At 43.3% G+C, this 15,233-nt stretch overlaps 1 protein-coding gene across 1 annotated transcript in view; it reads right to left on the bottom strand.

The window, feature by feature from the left end:
• LOC126235992 (sialin-like) overlaps positions 1-13,782 on the bottom strand; it is a 192,194-nt gene extending 178,412 nt beyond the window's left edge. Inside the window, exon 1 of the mRNA XM_049944988.1 lies at positions 13,695-13,782. The gene's annotated coding sequence lies outside the window, so the exon portion shown is untranslated. The remainder of the gene's footprint in view (positions 1-13,694) is intronic.
• Positions 13,783-15,233: the final 1,451 nt, after the last annotated feature.

Genomic DNA, 15,233 nt, shown 5'->3' with positions numbered 1-15,233 from the left:
TATATGTTTACAGAAAAAGATGGTGTTGCAAAATGTTTAGCATGTCACAAAACGCTGAATCCTTTTAGGAAATTTAATTTGCAGCGACATTATATGTCGTACCACGCGAAAGACTACGGAAGAGGAAAATGTGATGGACCAGATCGTGCACGGGAAGTTATTAAACTTAAAAGGAAGCTATCCGAAGAAGATCTGGACGACGAAGAAAAATCAACTGAGGCAGCTCTCAGAGTGAGCTACAAAATTGCTTTGCTTTTAGCAAAATCCCTGCGCCCCTTCGCTGATGGCGATTTAATAAAAGAATGTTTGGTAGTTGCAGCGGAACATTTGTGTCCATCTCAAGTTGAACAGTTTCGGATTGTGCCATTATCTAACATGACCATTATGCGTCGCATACAGGACATGGCAGACGACGTCCATAGCCATCTTGCAAATATCTGTAAAGATTTTATGGCGTATTCTCTAGCTCTGGACGAAAGTGTTGATATCACTGGAACAGCGCAGCTTGCCATATTTATTAGAGGTGTTAATAGAGATCTTCAGGCGAGGGAGGAGCTCCTCGATGTAGTAGCCATGAAGAACACTACAACCGGAGGTGATATTTTAAGTAGTGTTGAAGAAAGTGTTGAAAATATAGGATTGTCGTGGAATTCTTTAGTTTCAGTGTCTACAGACGGTGCACCAGCGATGACAGGGAACAAATCAGGTTTCGTTGCGCTGTTGAAGGAGAAAATGCAAAAACTGACCGTGCCGAATAAAATAAGGGGCGTTCAGTGTGTGATCCACCAGAAAAACTTACGTGCAAAGAGTATCACTCTAAAAAATGTGATGAGTGTTGTTGTTCGTGCAACCAATTATATAAGGAAGCATGGGCTACAACACAGGCAATTTAAAAGCTTTCTTGAGGATGTAGAAAGCCAGTATGGTAGCCTGCCTTATTACAGCGAGGTCCGCTGAGTTAGTCGTGGCGAATTATTAAATCGATTTTTTTCCCTAATAGATGAGATAAATATGTTCATGGAAATAAATAACATGTGTGTTCCTGAATTGAAAGAGCCTTCATGGAACTGTGATCTCGTGTCCTTAGCAGATTTAACTAGCCATCTGAATGCTTTGAACATTTCACTACAAGGTAAGGATCTGCTAATTACTCATTTCATAGGTCGAATACGAGCTTTTAAAATGAAATTTACACTTCGGGTGAGTCAGCTGGAAACAGGAAATCTAGCTCATTTTCCTAAATTATCATCCATGCAAGATGTTCACAAAGACTGTGAACGTTATTCACATAGTTTAGTTGCCTATAAGGAAGAATTTGATCAACGCTTTCAAGATCCGACAGCACTAGACAGTGATTTTGATCTGTTCACCTCTCCATATTCAGCGAATATTGAAGAGATTCGTCCTGAGCTGCAACTAGAAATTATTGACCTGCAGTGTGACAGAGAATACAGAGACAAATTTCAGAACAAGAAAAACATTTTGGAATTCTACAGACACTTCCCTCAGGATAGATTTCCTCGTTTGTACAAACTGGCGGCTACAATAATATCAATGTTCGGTTCCACGTATGTTTGTGAACAACTGTTCTCTGCAATGAAATGTAACAAGACGCGCCTGAGAAACGCATTGTCTGATCGAAATTTAAACTGCTCGCTGCGCCTACAATGCGCAAGAACATTACTTCGAACATAGACGCAATTGTAAAGGGCAAAAAGTACAAGCTAACCGAGAATCACACACTTCAGTGACACCTTTTATTGTGTAACAGTTCACAAATTAATACGAATGTAGATGCATACACTAAGTAAAATTATGTGGCACGTGTACATTCTCCTTTATTTGTTTCATTTGTCGCAGTAATAATTCGAGAGTGATATCCCTGCGGGTGGCCGTGGATTTACATTGACTGGCGGCAGCCGTTGTGTGCCCCACGTGACTCTCCCCACTCTCCGCTCTAGTCCGGTAGTGAGGGTAGCGTGCTCGCGCTGCTCCGTGCTCGCGCCTTGCTGCTCACAGCTTGCTCCGCGAGCACGTATGTTGTGAAGCCCTGGCCTACACGTTCTTTTGGCAAGACATGCTTACACTGTAAAGTGCCCGCTTCATTATTGTTGGACTGGATGATTATCTGTTTTTAGGGTTCTGCACCTCAATCGGGAAAACGGAAGCGTTATAGAGTTACTTTGTTGTCTGTCTGTCCGAGTGTTAAAAACCCTTTTTCTCAGGAACCGGTAGACGTGTCAAGTTGAAATTCATGTCACATACTAAAGTATACGGTTACTTGGCAGTGCAAAAAATTGAAGCTTCTAAATCAAGACAATTAAAAGACATCGCCATTGATGTCACATATTTTGATACTTTCAAACTCATTCAGCAGGACTTAAGGGAACTTGCCGTTGACCAGGAGTTATGCAATTTGTCAAGAAGCAAGGTTTCATGGTACAACTACAGGAAAAAAATCCGAGAGTAGTTAATTTGCATTTGTATCTCATGGCAAGGACATTTTGTCAATTGTAAACTGAGTGTCTACCCGCCCGTCTGTTAAGACCTCCTCTTTTCAGGAACAGATAAATGTGCCAAGTTGTAATTCTTGTCACAACATGTCGTCTAAGGTCCCTTCGTAGTGTAATAAATGTAAACTTCCAAGTCAACGCAGTCAAAAGATACGGCCATTTATGTCACATATTTTCATACTCCCAAATTCACTCATCAAAACCTATAGGATACTTCGCGTTGACCTGGAATCATGAAATTTGGCAAGAAGCAAGGTTTCACAGTACAAATAAAGGAAAAAAAATCATAAAATTATTAATCTGTAATTAAATCACACGAAAAAATATTACTTTTGTCATTCGTTATTCGACTTAAAACTTAAAAATTAAATCATTATCGAAAGTCTTGGAATTGCCAGGACCGATAACTCATCAGTATAAATGTCGATAACAGGCATAGATCATCGAGGTTCTAGATTCCCGGAATGGATGTACTCAGAGCGGCAGTCCTAATCGCACCTGACCAATATTTCCTTATCGATTAAATTTTGTAGCATGGGTCGTATTGGCAGCTAATGGTGCGGCGATATAGAGAGTCTACAGTCGGTGACGAGTTTAATCGTACTACTCCTACTATTTCGAAATTTTTATCCACGGCAACCATTACCTGCACAATCGAACAACCGTTATACCACGCTCTGCTGTGCACCAGCCACTAAAATGAGAGCTCATTTAAATGCACTTCAAAATAATATTAGTTAATTACGAGACGACGAGTAGCCGATAAAGTGCTCTACGTCCACGCCTCAGCAGAGAACGTGGAAATCGGAGACTTACTCGTTATGTAAAGCGGAATAGGCAGCGATCTGTGGCTGATCTGGCGACAGAGTATAATCCTGGTGCAGAAACAAGGGTTTGGGAGCAGACTGAGCCGCGCGGAGTGGCCGCGCGGTTAGAAAAAATGGTTCAAATGGCTCTGAGCACTATGGGACTTAACATCTGTGGTCATTAGTCCCCTAGAACTTAGAACTACTTAAACCTAACTAACCTAAAGACATCACACACATCCATGCCCGAGGCAGGATTCGAACCTGCGACCGTAGCAGTCGCGCGGTTCCGGACTGAGCGCCTAGAACCGCTAGACCACCGCAGCCGGCCGCGCGGTTAGAGACGACATGTAATGGATCACGCGGCCTCTCCCGCCGGAGGTTCGACTCCTCCCTTGGGCATGGATGTGTGTGTTGTTCTTAGCATAAGGTAGTTTAAGTAGTGTGTAAGTCTAGGGACCGATGACCTCAGCAGTTTGGTCTCTCAGAAATTCACACACATTTGAACATTTGGAGCACACTGTTCAGCGCACGTTGTTGAACATGAGACAACCCAAACAGACTACCTCAACGTACTCCCATGTTATCCAACGAACCAGTAAATTGCGATTGCAGTGGGGACGGGATCATCAAGATTGCACTGTGGATCGGTGGAAACGTGTCGCCCAGTCAGATGAACCACGTTTCTTGTTACACCAGGTCAATGGTCGTGTCCGTGTACGAGATCGTCCAGGTGAGCAACTGCTCGAAATGTCGCGCCACGAAGACGAGTCGACGGGGGCCATAGTCCGCTGTGGGGGACATTCACCTGGGCTTCCATGGGACTTGTGTGAACTGTAATTGAATCAGCTGTGTCCCTCCATGTTTTATGTCTCCTCCACAGAAATGGCATCTTGCTGCCGGATAACTATCCATATCACAAGGCCAAAATAGTGCTACAGTGGCTTGAGGAGTATGATAGTGAACTCACTTTGATGTCTTGGCCACCAAATCCGCCGGATGTGAACCCGATGGGACACCTCTGGGACGGTATGGGACGCCACTTACGCTTGCCCCCCCAAGCCATCGGCACGCAGTATACGGGAATTGCGTGACCTGTGGGTAGACATCTTGCACGACGTGCCTCTGGTAACTTGTCGAGGACTTCTCGGATCCATGACACGCAGATTCGCCGGTGTACTGAATTCCAGTGGTGGACTGACACGCTATTAAACAGATGGTCATAATCTTTTGACCCATCAGTGTCTTTCAACTACACTATCCAGTCATTAATGTGACCACCTGTCAGAAGTCTGAATAAACAGCTTTTGCAGCGCGGACATATGCGAGAAGTGCAGGAAGAGAGTCAGTGAGGTTCTGGAAGGCACCACCAGGGACGTTTGCTAGGCTTCTCGGCTATCGGACCATGACACGAACAGCCCGGTCGAGGTGGTCCCATAGATTCACAACTGGTTTTAAATCCGGAGAGTTTGGTGCCACGGGAGCAGATAAACTCATCCTGGTACTTTTCGAATCACGCAACACTGCAAGTTGTCAGTCACGTTGCATTGTCCCGCTGGTAGAAGCCATTTTGCCTAGGATGATGACGATGTTTTGGTTAGTGGGGCGCTCAACTGCGCGGGTATCAGCGCCCGTACAAATTCCCAACCTTTGCTCAGTCCAAACTCGCCATTTTCATGAATGATGATGAAATGGCGAGGACAACACAAACACCCAGTCATCTCGAGGCAGGTGAGAATCCATGACCATGCCGGGAATCGAACCCGGGATCCCGTGCTCGGGAAGCGAGAACGCGACGGCGTGACCACGAGCTGCGGACATTTGTCCTAGGAAAAACAAAATACATTTAGGGGTGGACCTGGTCCCCAACGATAACTGCATACTTGTGTGGATTCATTGTGCGTTTCAGAATGACGGGGTCACCCAAGGAAAACATTTCCCAGATCATAACGGTTGAATGGTGTTTGCTTTCAAAGGGTTTCACGTTGCACAGGCCAACGGCCATCTATCCCATGGAGCACACAACGTGACTCGTATGGAAAGACCATCCGTTACCACTCAGTGGATGTCAAGTTGCGATACTGGCGTACAAACTCCAGCCTTCGTCGCCAATGAATAGCAGTCAGCATCGTTACAAGAACCAGGCACCCGCTGCGGAGGACCGTACGCAGCAATGTTCGCTGAACGATCGCTGAGGAGACATTGTTGGTAGCCCGTACATGTTTGCTCAGGCGTCGTACACCCTTGGCCCCGTTACTATTTTACAGTGCCTGTGTTGTTCAGAAGTACGACGCAATGTCCCTTCAGACATGCGTATCGTTTTTACACTACTGGCCATTAAAATTGCTACACCACGAAGATGACGTGCTACAGACGCGAAATTTAACCTACAGCAAGAACATGCTGTGATATGCAAATGATTAGCTTTTCAGAGCATTCACACAAGGTTGGCGCCGGTGGCGACACCTACAACGTGCTGACACGAGGAAAGTTTCCAACCGATTTCTCATACACAAACAGCAGTTGACCGGAGTTGCCTGGTGAAACGTTGGTGTGATGCCTCGTGTTAAGGAGGAGAAATGCGTACCATCACGTTTCCGACTTTGATAGAGGTCGGATTGTAGCCTATCGCGATTGCGGTTTATCGTATCGTGACATTGCTGCTCGCGTTGGTCGAGATCCAATGACTGTTAGCAGAATATGGAATCGGTGGGTTCAGGAGGGTAATAAGGAACGCCGTGCTGGATCCCAACGGCCTCGTATCACTACCAGTCGAGATGACAGTCATCTTATCTGCATGGCTGTAACGGATCGTGCAGCCACGTCTCGATCCCTGAGTCAGCAGATGGGGACGTTTGCAAGACTACAACCATCTGCACCAACAGTTCGACGACGTTTGCAGCAGCATGGACTATCAGCCCGGAGACCATGGCTGCGGTTACCCTTGACGCTGCACCACAGACAGTAGCGCCTGTGAGGGTGTACTCAACGACGAACCTGGGTGCACGAATGGCAAAACGTCATTTTTTCGGATGAATCCAGGTTCTGTTTACAGCATTATGATGGTCGCATCCGTGTTTGGCGACATCGCGGTGAACGGACATTGGAAGCGTGTATTCGCCATCGCCATACTGGCGTATCACCCGGTGTGATATTATGGGGTGCCATTGGTTACACGTCTCGGACACCTCTTGTTCACATTGACGGCACTTTGAACAGTGGACGTTACATTTCAGATGTGTTACGACCCGTGGCTCTACCCTTCATTCGATCCCTGCGACAGCAGGATAATTCACGACCGCATGTTGCAGGTCCTGTACGGGCCTTTCTGGATACAGAAAATGTTCGACTGCTGCCCTGGCCAGCACATTCCCCAGATCTCTCACCAACTGAAAACGTCTGGTCAATGGTGTCCGAGCAACAGGCTCGTCACAATACGCCAGTCACTGCTCTTGATAAACTGTGGTATCGTGTTGAAGTTGCATGGGCAGCTGTACCTGTACACGCCATCCAAGCTCTGTTTGACTCAATGCCCAGGCGTATCAAGACCGTTATTACTGCCAGAAGTGGTTGTTCTGGGTACTGACTTCTCAGGATCTGTGCACCCAAATTGCGTGAAAATGTAATCACATGTCAGTTCTAGTATAATATATTTGTCCAATGAATACCCGTTTATGGTTCAAATGGTTCAAATGGCTCTGAGCACTATGGGACTCAACTGCTGAGGTCATAAGTCCCCTAGAACTTAGAACTACTTAAACCTAACTAACCTAAGGACAAGCCGGCCGAAGTGGCCGTGCGGTTAAAGGCGCTGCAGTCTGGAACCGCAAGACCGCTACGGTCGCAGGTTCGAATCCTGCCTCGGGCATGGATGTTTGTGATGTCCTTAGGTTAGTTAGGTTTAACTAGTTCTAAGTTCTAGGGGACTAATGACCTCAGCAGTTGAGTCCCATAGTGCTCAGAGCCATTTGAACCATTTTTTAACCTAAGGACAACACACACATCCATGCCCGAGGCAGGATTCGAACCTGCGACCGTAGCGGTCGCGCGGTTCCAGACTGTAGCGCCAGAACCGCTCGGCCACCAGCGGCCGGCTGAATACCCGTTTATCATCTGCATTTCTTCTTGGTGTAGCACTTTTAATGGCCAGTAGTGTATTTGCTGACAACGAGCATCTCCTGTAAAGGAATATATATAATGAATGAACGAGTGAAGGTTGTAGACACGTGGAAGTTCAAATGGCTCTGAGCACTATGGGACTCAACTGCCGAGGTCATTAGTCCCCTAGAACTTAGAACTAGTTAAACCTAACTAACCTAAGGACATCACAAACATCCATGCCCGAGGCAGGATTCGAACCTGCGACCGTAGCGGTCTTGCGGTTCCAGACTGCAGCGCCTTTAACCGCACGGCCACTTCGGCCGGCCAGACACGTGGAAGTTGTAGACATATGGAAGTAAGGTCTGTCTGTGGATCATGCACGGATAGCCTAATGATAAGGAGACCGCTCATGATTGTCTCATTAACGGCTCATGATTGTCCGTATTTGCAACTGCGAATACATTTCATGCTAACGATCTAACGGAAGCTGAAGATGAGACTCAAATATCTTCAGGAAAATTTAAATATATCAGATCCGCATTTCATGCCTGTCATATATGGCTCGTGGTGTACCACAGCTGCCCTGGCTCTGATTTTGGATAGTGCAATTTGGCCATGTATGGCGACACGTGATCAGTTTACAAACTTAGCCATTTCGGAAGTGCTTCCAATCTTAGTCCGAAAGATGATAGTGGCCTTTTGGACGCCACATAAATTGCACCGCTTCCGCATTACGACAACGACTGGACTGTTTTCCGCGTCACCCTGATACTCTTAATATACGCTCCACGTATAGTGCTGCCATCTGTCGTATTTGAGTGGTTATTGCACGCTGACGTCGATCATTGGCGGTCGTCACATTAATGTGACTGGACCGTGTGTATGAGAAACTAAAAACCGTTTCTTCAAACAGATTACCAAACAACGTTCTAATTTGGCGCCATTACACGTAACAATCGGTTTCGGGAACCGCATGTCGAATTCCGCTTTGTACTGTTTGACTCTTTTATATCAGCTTTGCAGATATAACTCTTAAGATATGTGACATTCCTCAGAATTTTATTATCATTCATGCTCTGTATTATAATAATGCTTCCACCATCGTTAGCATATTTCAAACGTCTCAACAATTCAAACCATCGTATTTGCGTTGGCTTCACGACTTGTAAACCTTTGATCATGCGGTAATAAGACAATATGGCCGACACAGATTAAGTCTGTCAGTAAATTCATTGATGACAAGGTGCATATAACGCGCACTATATGTCTAAGATAACTAGGCAATTATAACAGGGTATAAGACAAAATAATTCCTAGTGTTTAAAGTAGTATACAGTGTATGTAAAATATCTTGTACAACAAGACTTAAAGCACATAATGCAACTGTGGAGTGTGCAGCTAGCACAAAATTTTTAGTTGTGTGTATCGATCAGCAGTTAAAATAGGATTGACGTATCAGACAGACTACTTGCAAAAGGAATTACCGTAGTATGCTATGCCCTGTGGATATTAACCAAGCTCAAGCCTAAGAAATAATGTAATGAGGGTGCAAATGTTCAGAATACGGAAAAGTGTTGAAACTGCAAAAATGGGCTATCATAATAGTTACCAAAAGTCACGAGAGGACCCAACGCATCGAGCTATTTAAAAAGTGCGATAGTTTGACAGTTCGAATTGAATACATCTTCCAAATTACAGTTATGTACGTTGAGCACTATGCAGCAAACAGCTCTACATATGATCACAAAAACAGCTAGATACAGTGGTTGCTTGTATATGGACAGAAGGAATAAAATTAAGACCAAACCACTATATTTTCCAAGAATTTAAGCTATATAATAAACTGCCGAAATATATCAGAGAGGAAAATGAACTGCGTAAAGTTACAACAAACATTAACTTTATCTACTAAAAAGTTTTTCATCAGTTGAAGAGTTCATGGGATAAAAATTGTTGTTACAAGTGAATAATCAGTTTGATCAATAACAAAGTTACCTAAGAGCTTGGAGTATACTTGTAAACAGCAGAATACATGTCCGGTTTGTAAATTATACCATGTAATCTAAAAGCTACGTGTATATCGGAGGTATCCTCTTTCTGCTCCTGTAATCTTACGATGTGTAAATCGGCAATAAACAGCGTATGTGTATATGCACCATGAATTTCTTAGTTATATCCTCTTTTTCATTATATTCTTATCTTACATACCTAGGCTATAAATAATGTATTATAATGGTAACATGCATACTGTTTACTGTTCAGTTGTGGTTTTAAATGAGACAAATACTCAAGAGGGACGCAATGATTTGAATATGAATACATGACTAAGTCCCATTTACATCAGTTTATTTGTACTGAAGATAGGAACAAGTATAAAGAGCGTGGATGGTGAAGGAGCGATGTCCATAAATCCGCCAAATGAAATTAGTGACGTGAGTTCGTAGCATGCAGACACACCAGCTGTATTCCGCTGCGTCCGTTCTGAATATTACAGTTCATATTCTTCCTTAGCGGTCAATGCAGTTGAGGCTCGCTGTGAGATGCAAATATGATTCTCATATGTTCTAGTTTTATGTCAATTTATTGTGTACTGTGAGACTTTTGTTACTATATCCAGCTGGTAAGAGGGATGCTACAAGCTGTACATGTGTGAGCCCCACACATAATTCTAATTACGGTTTTTGCACATACTTTTTGCGTAAGTGAGGAGTTACTCCTGAATATTATCCTGCAAGACGTCAGTGAATGAAAACATGCATAATATGTCAAGGTACTGACTTCTGCTTCCCCCAGTTATTCTTTTAACAAAGATAGCCGAACCTAAACATATTATGATATCTACTATGTGGTTTTTCAGTTTTAAGTTGTCATCAATACGGACACCTCTAATTTTTCTTGTTAATTCACTAGGTTAATAATATGTGGGAGTAACAAACAAGAAACAAAGTAGTGTCACTCATACGTAGCAATAATAACCGATTTTCAGAGCGTATCGTGCCACTGGGTTGGAGCCAAGTTCATATATATTCGTCTGGCAATCAAGACTTTTGTTTTCTGTGGTTTCCCTAAATCATATTAGGCAATTGCCACAGCCGATTCCGTAACCGGACATCCTCCAGTTGAACTTCAGAGAGACGTTATATTCTGACCAAATTAATTTACGACATAAATATGCTTTCAAACTGTTACCTGCATTTGGCAAAGTATCGAAACCTGACTAAAATATCAAGCACTTAGACACATCAAATTCATATAAAACGTTCCGTATAGTCTTTCTGATGTCTAAAATGCTTTCCAGATCAAATTTTTATTTACTGTGTACTGTTTTATTGTGTCCATAGTGGCTGCTTTGGCAAACTGATACAGTGAGATTAATGGGAAATAATAATGATAAAGGCCTTCTATTGGTCAGTGCTTCATAATCAGGGCTTCTGTCGTTATGCATTGACCTTCACTCCGTTATCAACGCACCAGAAGTGAGTATTTTTGGGAATTATACTGTATTCTTAATTGTAATATGCGAAATTATGGTGGACTATATAAGCAAGTACACAAGAACATACTGTATACAAATGTCTGTTAAAAATTGCAGTATTCCTCGAAATTTGTTGATTCTTTGTGTATATAACATAAACACAGAAATCCACACTTAGCACAGTATTTCTTTTTTGCATTAGATCATAAATGTATAGATTTTCAATGTTTTCTTGTCAATGCTAATTAATTGCAATATAGTAGAATAAATTTCCTGCAAACTACTGAAAACTATTTTGTAAATGATTTACTTAGACACGCTGATAGTATCCTGGACTTTGCAATGTATAGTAGCTAATGATATAATCTGAGTGGTATTACAATCTGTGGTAGGCGAGAGAGCGAGTTTGGAGTCGCAAGTAAACAATGAAAGAGGTCGGTCGTGAAGTGTCTGGGATAATTCGTGGAAATAAGTGTATGTAGATGGCGTGGTGTCAAAACGTATGCCAAGGCTGTGAAGATGTGATGAGCCTGAAGTTGTATGGCCTCTAGTACAATGTTTATTCAAGGAAATGTTAACGAAAGAAAGAGTACTGCGTGGCCAAGTAATTAAATTTTGCCCGTAACTGGAAGAAAAATCTTATCGCAAGTAATTGTTGCTGAAAACCATGACGTTTCACTAACAGCAGTTTTACGTAAAAGGAAGACTATCATTTCAACAGCTTTGACATTTAGAAGATTTTTCCAATGTCGCAGAATCCTTTTATCCAACAATATAGTGTGTGTGTAAAACTTTAATCATTATGATTTTCACGCATCATTGTTTCCCTCTAACAACCTAGTATCACGTTATTAAAAGGGAAAGAGACCGTAATATAAAAATCTTGAAAGTGTCACAAAGTAATTTTGCTCTTCGAATGAAAACATCAATTTTACTCCTTGACTGAAAGTATTACGTCACTTTTCTATTCTAACCATATTCATTGTCTTATTGAGAAGGAAGTTCATTAACTCACTAAATTCTGAAACCTGGGAAACTGTAGTAAAATTTTATCAGCTGATTCAAAAGGATTACTCTATGACTTTATTTATTTCCTGTGTCGATCTCGGCTTTTATATTTTCGCCTTCGCCTCAGGTATTGTGACGTCTTTTGTTATTAACTATTGTATTTTATGGTCATGAATTTCGATCACTAGAAAGAAGTGGTTAGTAAAATATAATGACAGCGAATGTTTTTGTGAGGCCACGTTTCTCAGTCACCATGATGTGCTACAATAAGTAACTCAGTTTTGGTTTCACACGATTCTAAAGTGCTCGATATAATGGTAACTAACCGTCTAAAACCTTATAATTACTTGCAAGTTTAAATGAGCTCGCGCGGGTCTAATGACCGTTGTCGCCCACATACGTTTCATTAATTGTTACGTAAGCTCAATTTCAGTGCAACAAAATGGTTCAAATGGCTCTGAGCACTATGGGACTTAAGTTCTGAGGTCATCAGTCCCCTAGAACGTAGAATTACTTCAACCTAACTAACCTAAGGACATCACACACAACCATGCCCGAGGCAGGATTCGAACCTGCGAACGTAGCGGTCGCGCGGTTCCAGACTGTAGCACCTAGAGCCGCTCGGTCATCCCGGCCGGCTCAGTGCAACACAGTTTCAGAGCTATTGACCTTAAATGGACTGGCGACCGTAGTATTTAAACTAGTAAGCACAGTTAAGCTCATTTTCAGTTTCATAGGTAATAGCAATTCGGCAAGCTAATCAAAATTAATCATCATAACTACCCGGTTTAGTTGCAGTGTATACTTCTTTATCACGATAACGCTCAGTAGTACACTACTCGGCATTGTGTCTGTCAATATTCTTCTTAACTGATTCGTTATCCGAAAATTAGGTACATTTTATTCACGGGCGATTGCGAACTTACCGAAGAGCGTGGGCAGTTTACAGCCCCACCTCTATTTCCGGCTACCTCTTGCACTTTCTGCCAGTCACTATTTCTTATACTGCCCAATCTTGTTAAACCTATGAGTTCGCTACTACTCCGTCAATTTGTCAGATTAATAAAGGTTAATGCAGCGGTACAAAAAGTTTTTGCATTTCGCGTTCCACAACAATATATTAGTATTTATTCCAGCACGAAATCAACACGTTGTTGAAAAATTCGTGTACGTTTTGTAATTTGTAACGTTAATGTTCATGTTCAATGTCAACCATCGACAAGAATAGACGAGATTATAATTTTTTCAGTAGAATACGGAAGCAATGTTTTTAATATTAAACTGTGTTGTGCAGATGAAAGTTATTTATTGTGTTTGTAGCACTGAAATATCATTGCAATTTCTTTCCGTGTATGCATTATGCAAAAAATTTTATTGTTTATATGACTAATACAACTGAAGCAGGAGCTGAGGAAGAATATCTGCAATGCCTCCATCACAGACCTGAAACGCATAGTAGAAGACCCTCATCCAATTCCACAGCGCAAGAAACAATTTGAAATACAGCAAAAACTGTAAACGATGGCGATTGGAAACCTATGCTTTGTGTGTCTTCTGCCTACCGAACAACAGCTGAGTACGTGAAAAGAAGAGGCGGCTAGTATGAATAGGAGAAACGGATTCGGCTAAACGAAAGTAAACATTCAGTTGCAAGAGGCGAATGTTTTCTTATCTACTTGATGAACGAAGTTGTAGACATTTATCACTTGATTGTGAGTCAGTTTAACAGGCGTCAGTTACCAGGCAAGTTAGTCGTCGTCGCATTCGCGGCCAAAGTGAGGCGCAACATACCCAGCGAGGGTGTCCCGGTCTGTGGCGCTGCCGCGGCGCGCCGTGTGTTCTGCTGTAAGCTGCTGCCTGCTGCCTGCTGTGTGCTGCTGTCTGCTGTCCCGGAGAGACTGGCTGCCACCGCGCCGCCAGCGCCTGGAGTCTGCTGGGTGTTTCGTCACCGCAGCACCAGCGCTGCGCCCTCGATAGCAGCGAACCTACCTCCCTGCGGGCGACTTGAGGTGTCTCCAGCCGTGCCGACGAGTGTCACAATTGAAACATGATTTGCGCGTGCTGTCCACCCCCAGGAGGAAACAAGTCGCGACCTAAACTTGCCTGCCGGCCGCTGTGGCCGGGCGGTTCTAGGCGCTTCAGTCTGGAACCGCGTGACCGGTACGGTCGCAGGTTCGAATTCTGTCTGGAGCATGGATGTGTGTGATGTCCTTAGGTTAGTTAGGTTTAAGTAGTTCTAAGATCTAGGGGACTGATGATCTCAGATGTTAAGTCCCATAGTGCTTAGAGCCACTTGAACCATTTTTGAACCTAAATTTGTCTAAAGGTTTTGCACCTTGTTCCTGTAGGGGAGTGTGCGTGATGTGCGGATCCAAGAGCCCATTGGCGTCATGGCCACCCTTTCAAAGGACAAAATATCAAAACAGTTTATATTTTAACATACCGTAAAACTGCCCAACTTTGTGACACTTTGAGCATTTTATGTAACATAGTCTTATACAAATATGGACGGCGACATTTAATTTCCATATATGTGGAATTGTATAACTTTTATCCTTCAATTTTGGTAGTAATAAAGTTTTTATGTGCAACTAGCTATTCCCGGCCACACATTGCTGTGGCTTGGTGTGGTTAAACGGAAAAGAGAGACAAAATAATGCACACCTTTCTAATATGCCTGTCTCTGTCCATCTCCTTCCCCTTCCCCCCTCTCTATGTCCATTACCTCCTCCCCACTCTTTCAATGCCCGTCTTCTCTTCCCCCCTTTCTCTCCATCTCGTCTTGCTCTCTCTCACTCCCTCCCTCCCTTCCTCCCACCCTGTCCAACACATCCTCCCCTTTTCTATATTTATCTTCTACTACCCCCTCCATCTCCTCCTGCCCCCCTCTCTCTCTCTCCATTTCCTCCTTCCCACTTTCTGTGTACATTTTCTCCTATCCCTCTGCCCAACTCCTGTTCCCCCCCTCTCTCTGACCTACAGCCTTGTTTATTGTTATTGCAAATTCATATTGGTTCAAATGGTTCAAATGGCTCTGAGCACTATGGGACTTAACTTCTAAGGTCATCAGTCCCCTAGAACTTAGAACTACTTAAACCTAACTAACCTAAGGACATCACACACATCCATGCCCGAGGCAGAACTCAAACCTGCGACCGTAGCGGTCGCGCCGTTCCAGACTGTGGCGTCTAGAACCGCTCGGCTAGCAAATTCAGATTCTTTAGTACTATTCTAATCTGTGGTATCGATAGCTAAGATGCCACGGCGTAGGTGCAAGTTCATAGGTTGGCACTACGACACCGACACCGACGAAAGCGGCCTCTAGCAGGC

The sequence above is a fragment of the Schistocerca nitens genome, chromosome 2 (assembly GCF_023898315.1).
Source record: "Schistocerca nitens isolate TAMUIC-IGC-003100 chromosome 2, iqSchNite1.1, whole genome shotgun sequence".
In the NCBI taxonomy this organism is placed as follows: domain Eukaryota; kingdom Metazoa; phylum Arthropoda; class Insecta; order Orthoptera; family Acrididae; genus Schistocerca; species Schistocerca nitens.
Note: the sequence above shows the minus strand (reverse complement) of the source record. Positions and strands in the feature narration are given on the sequence as shown.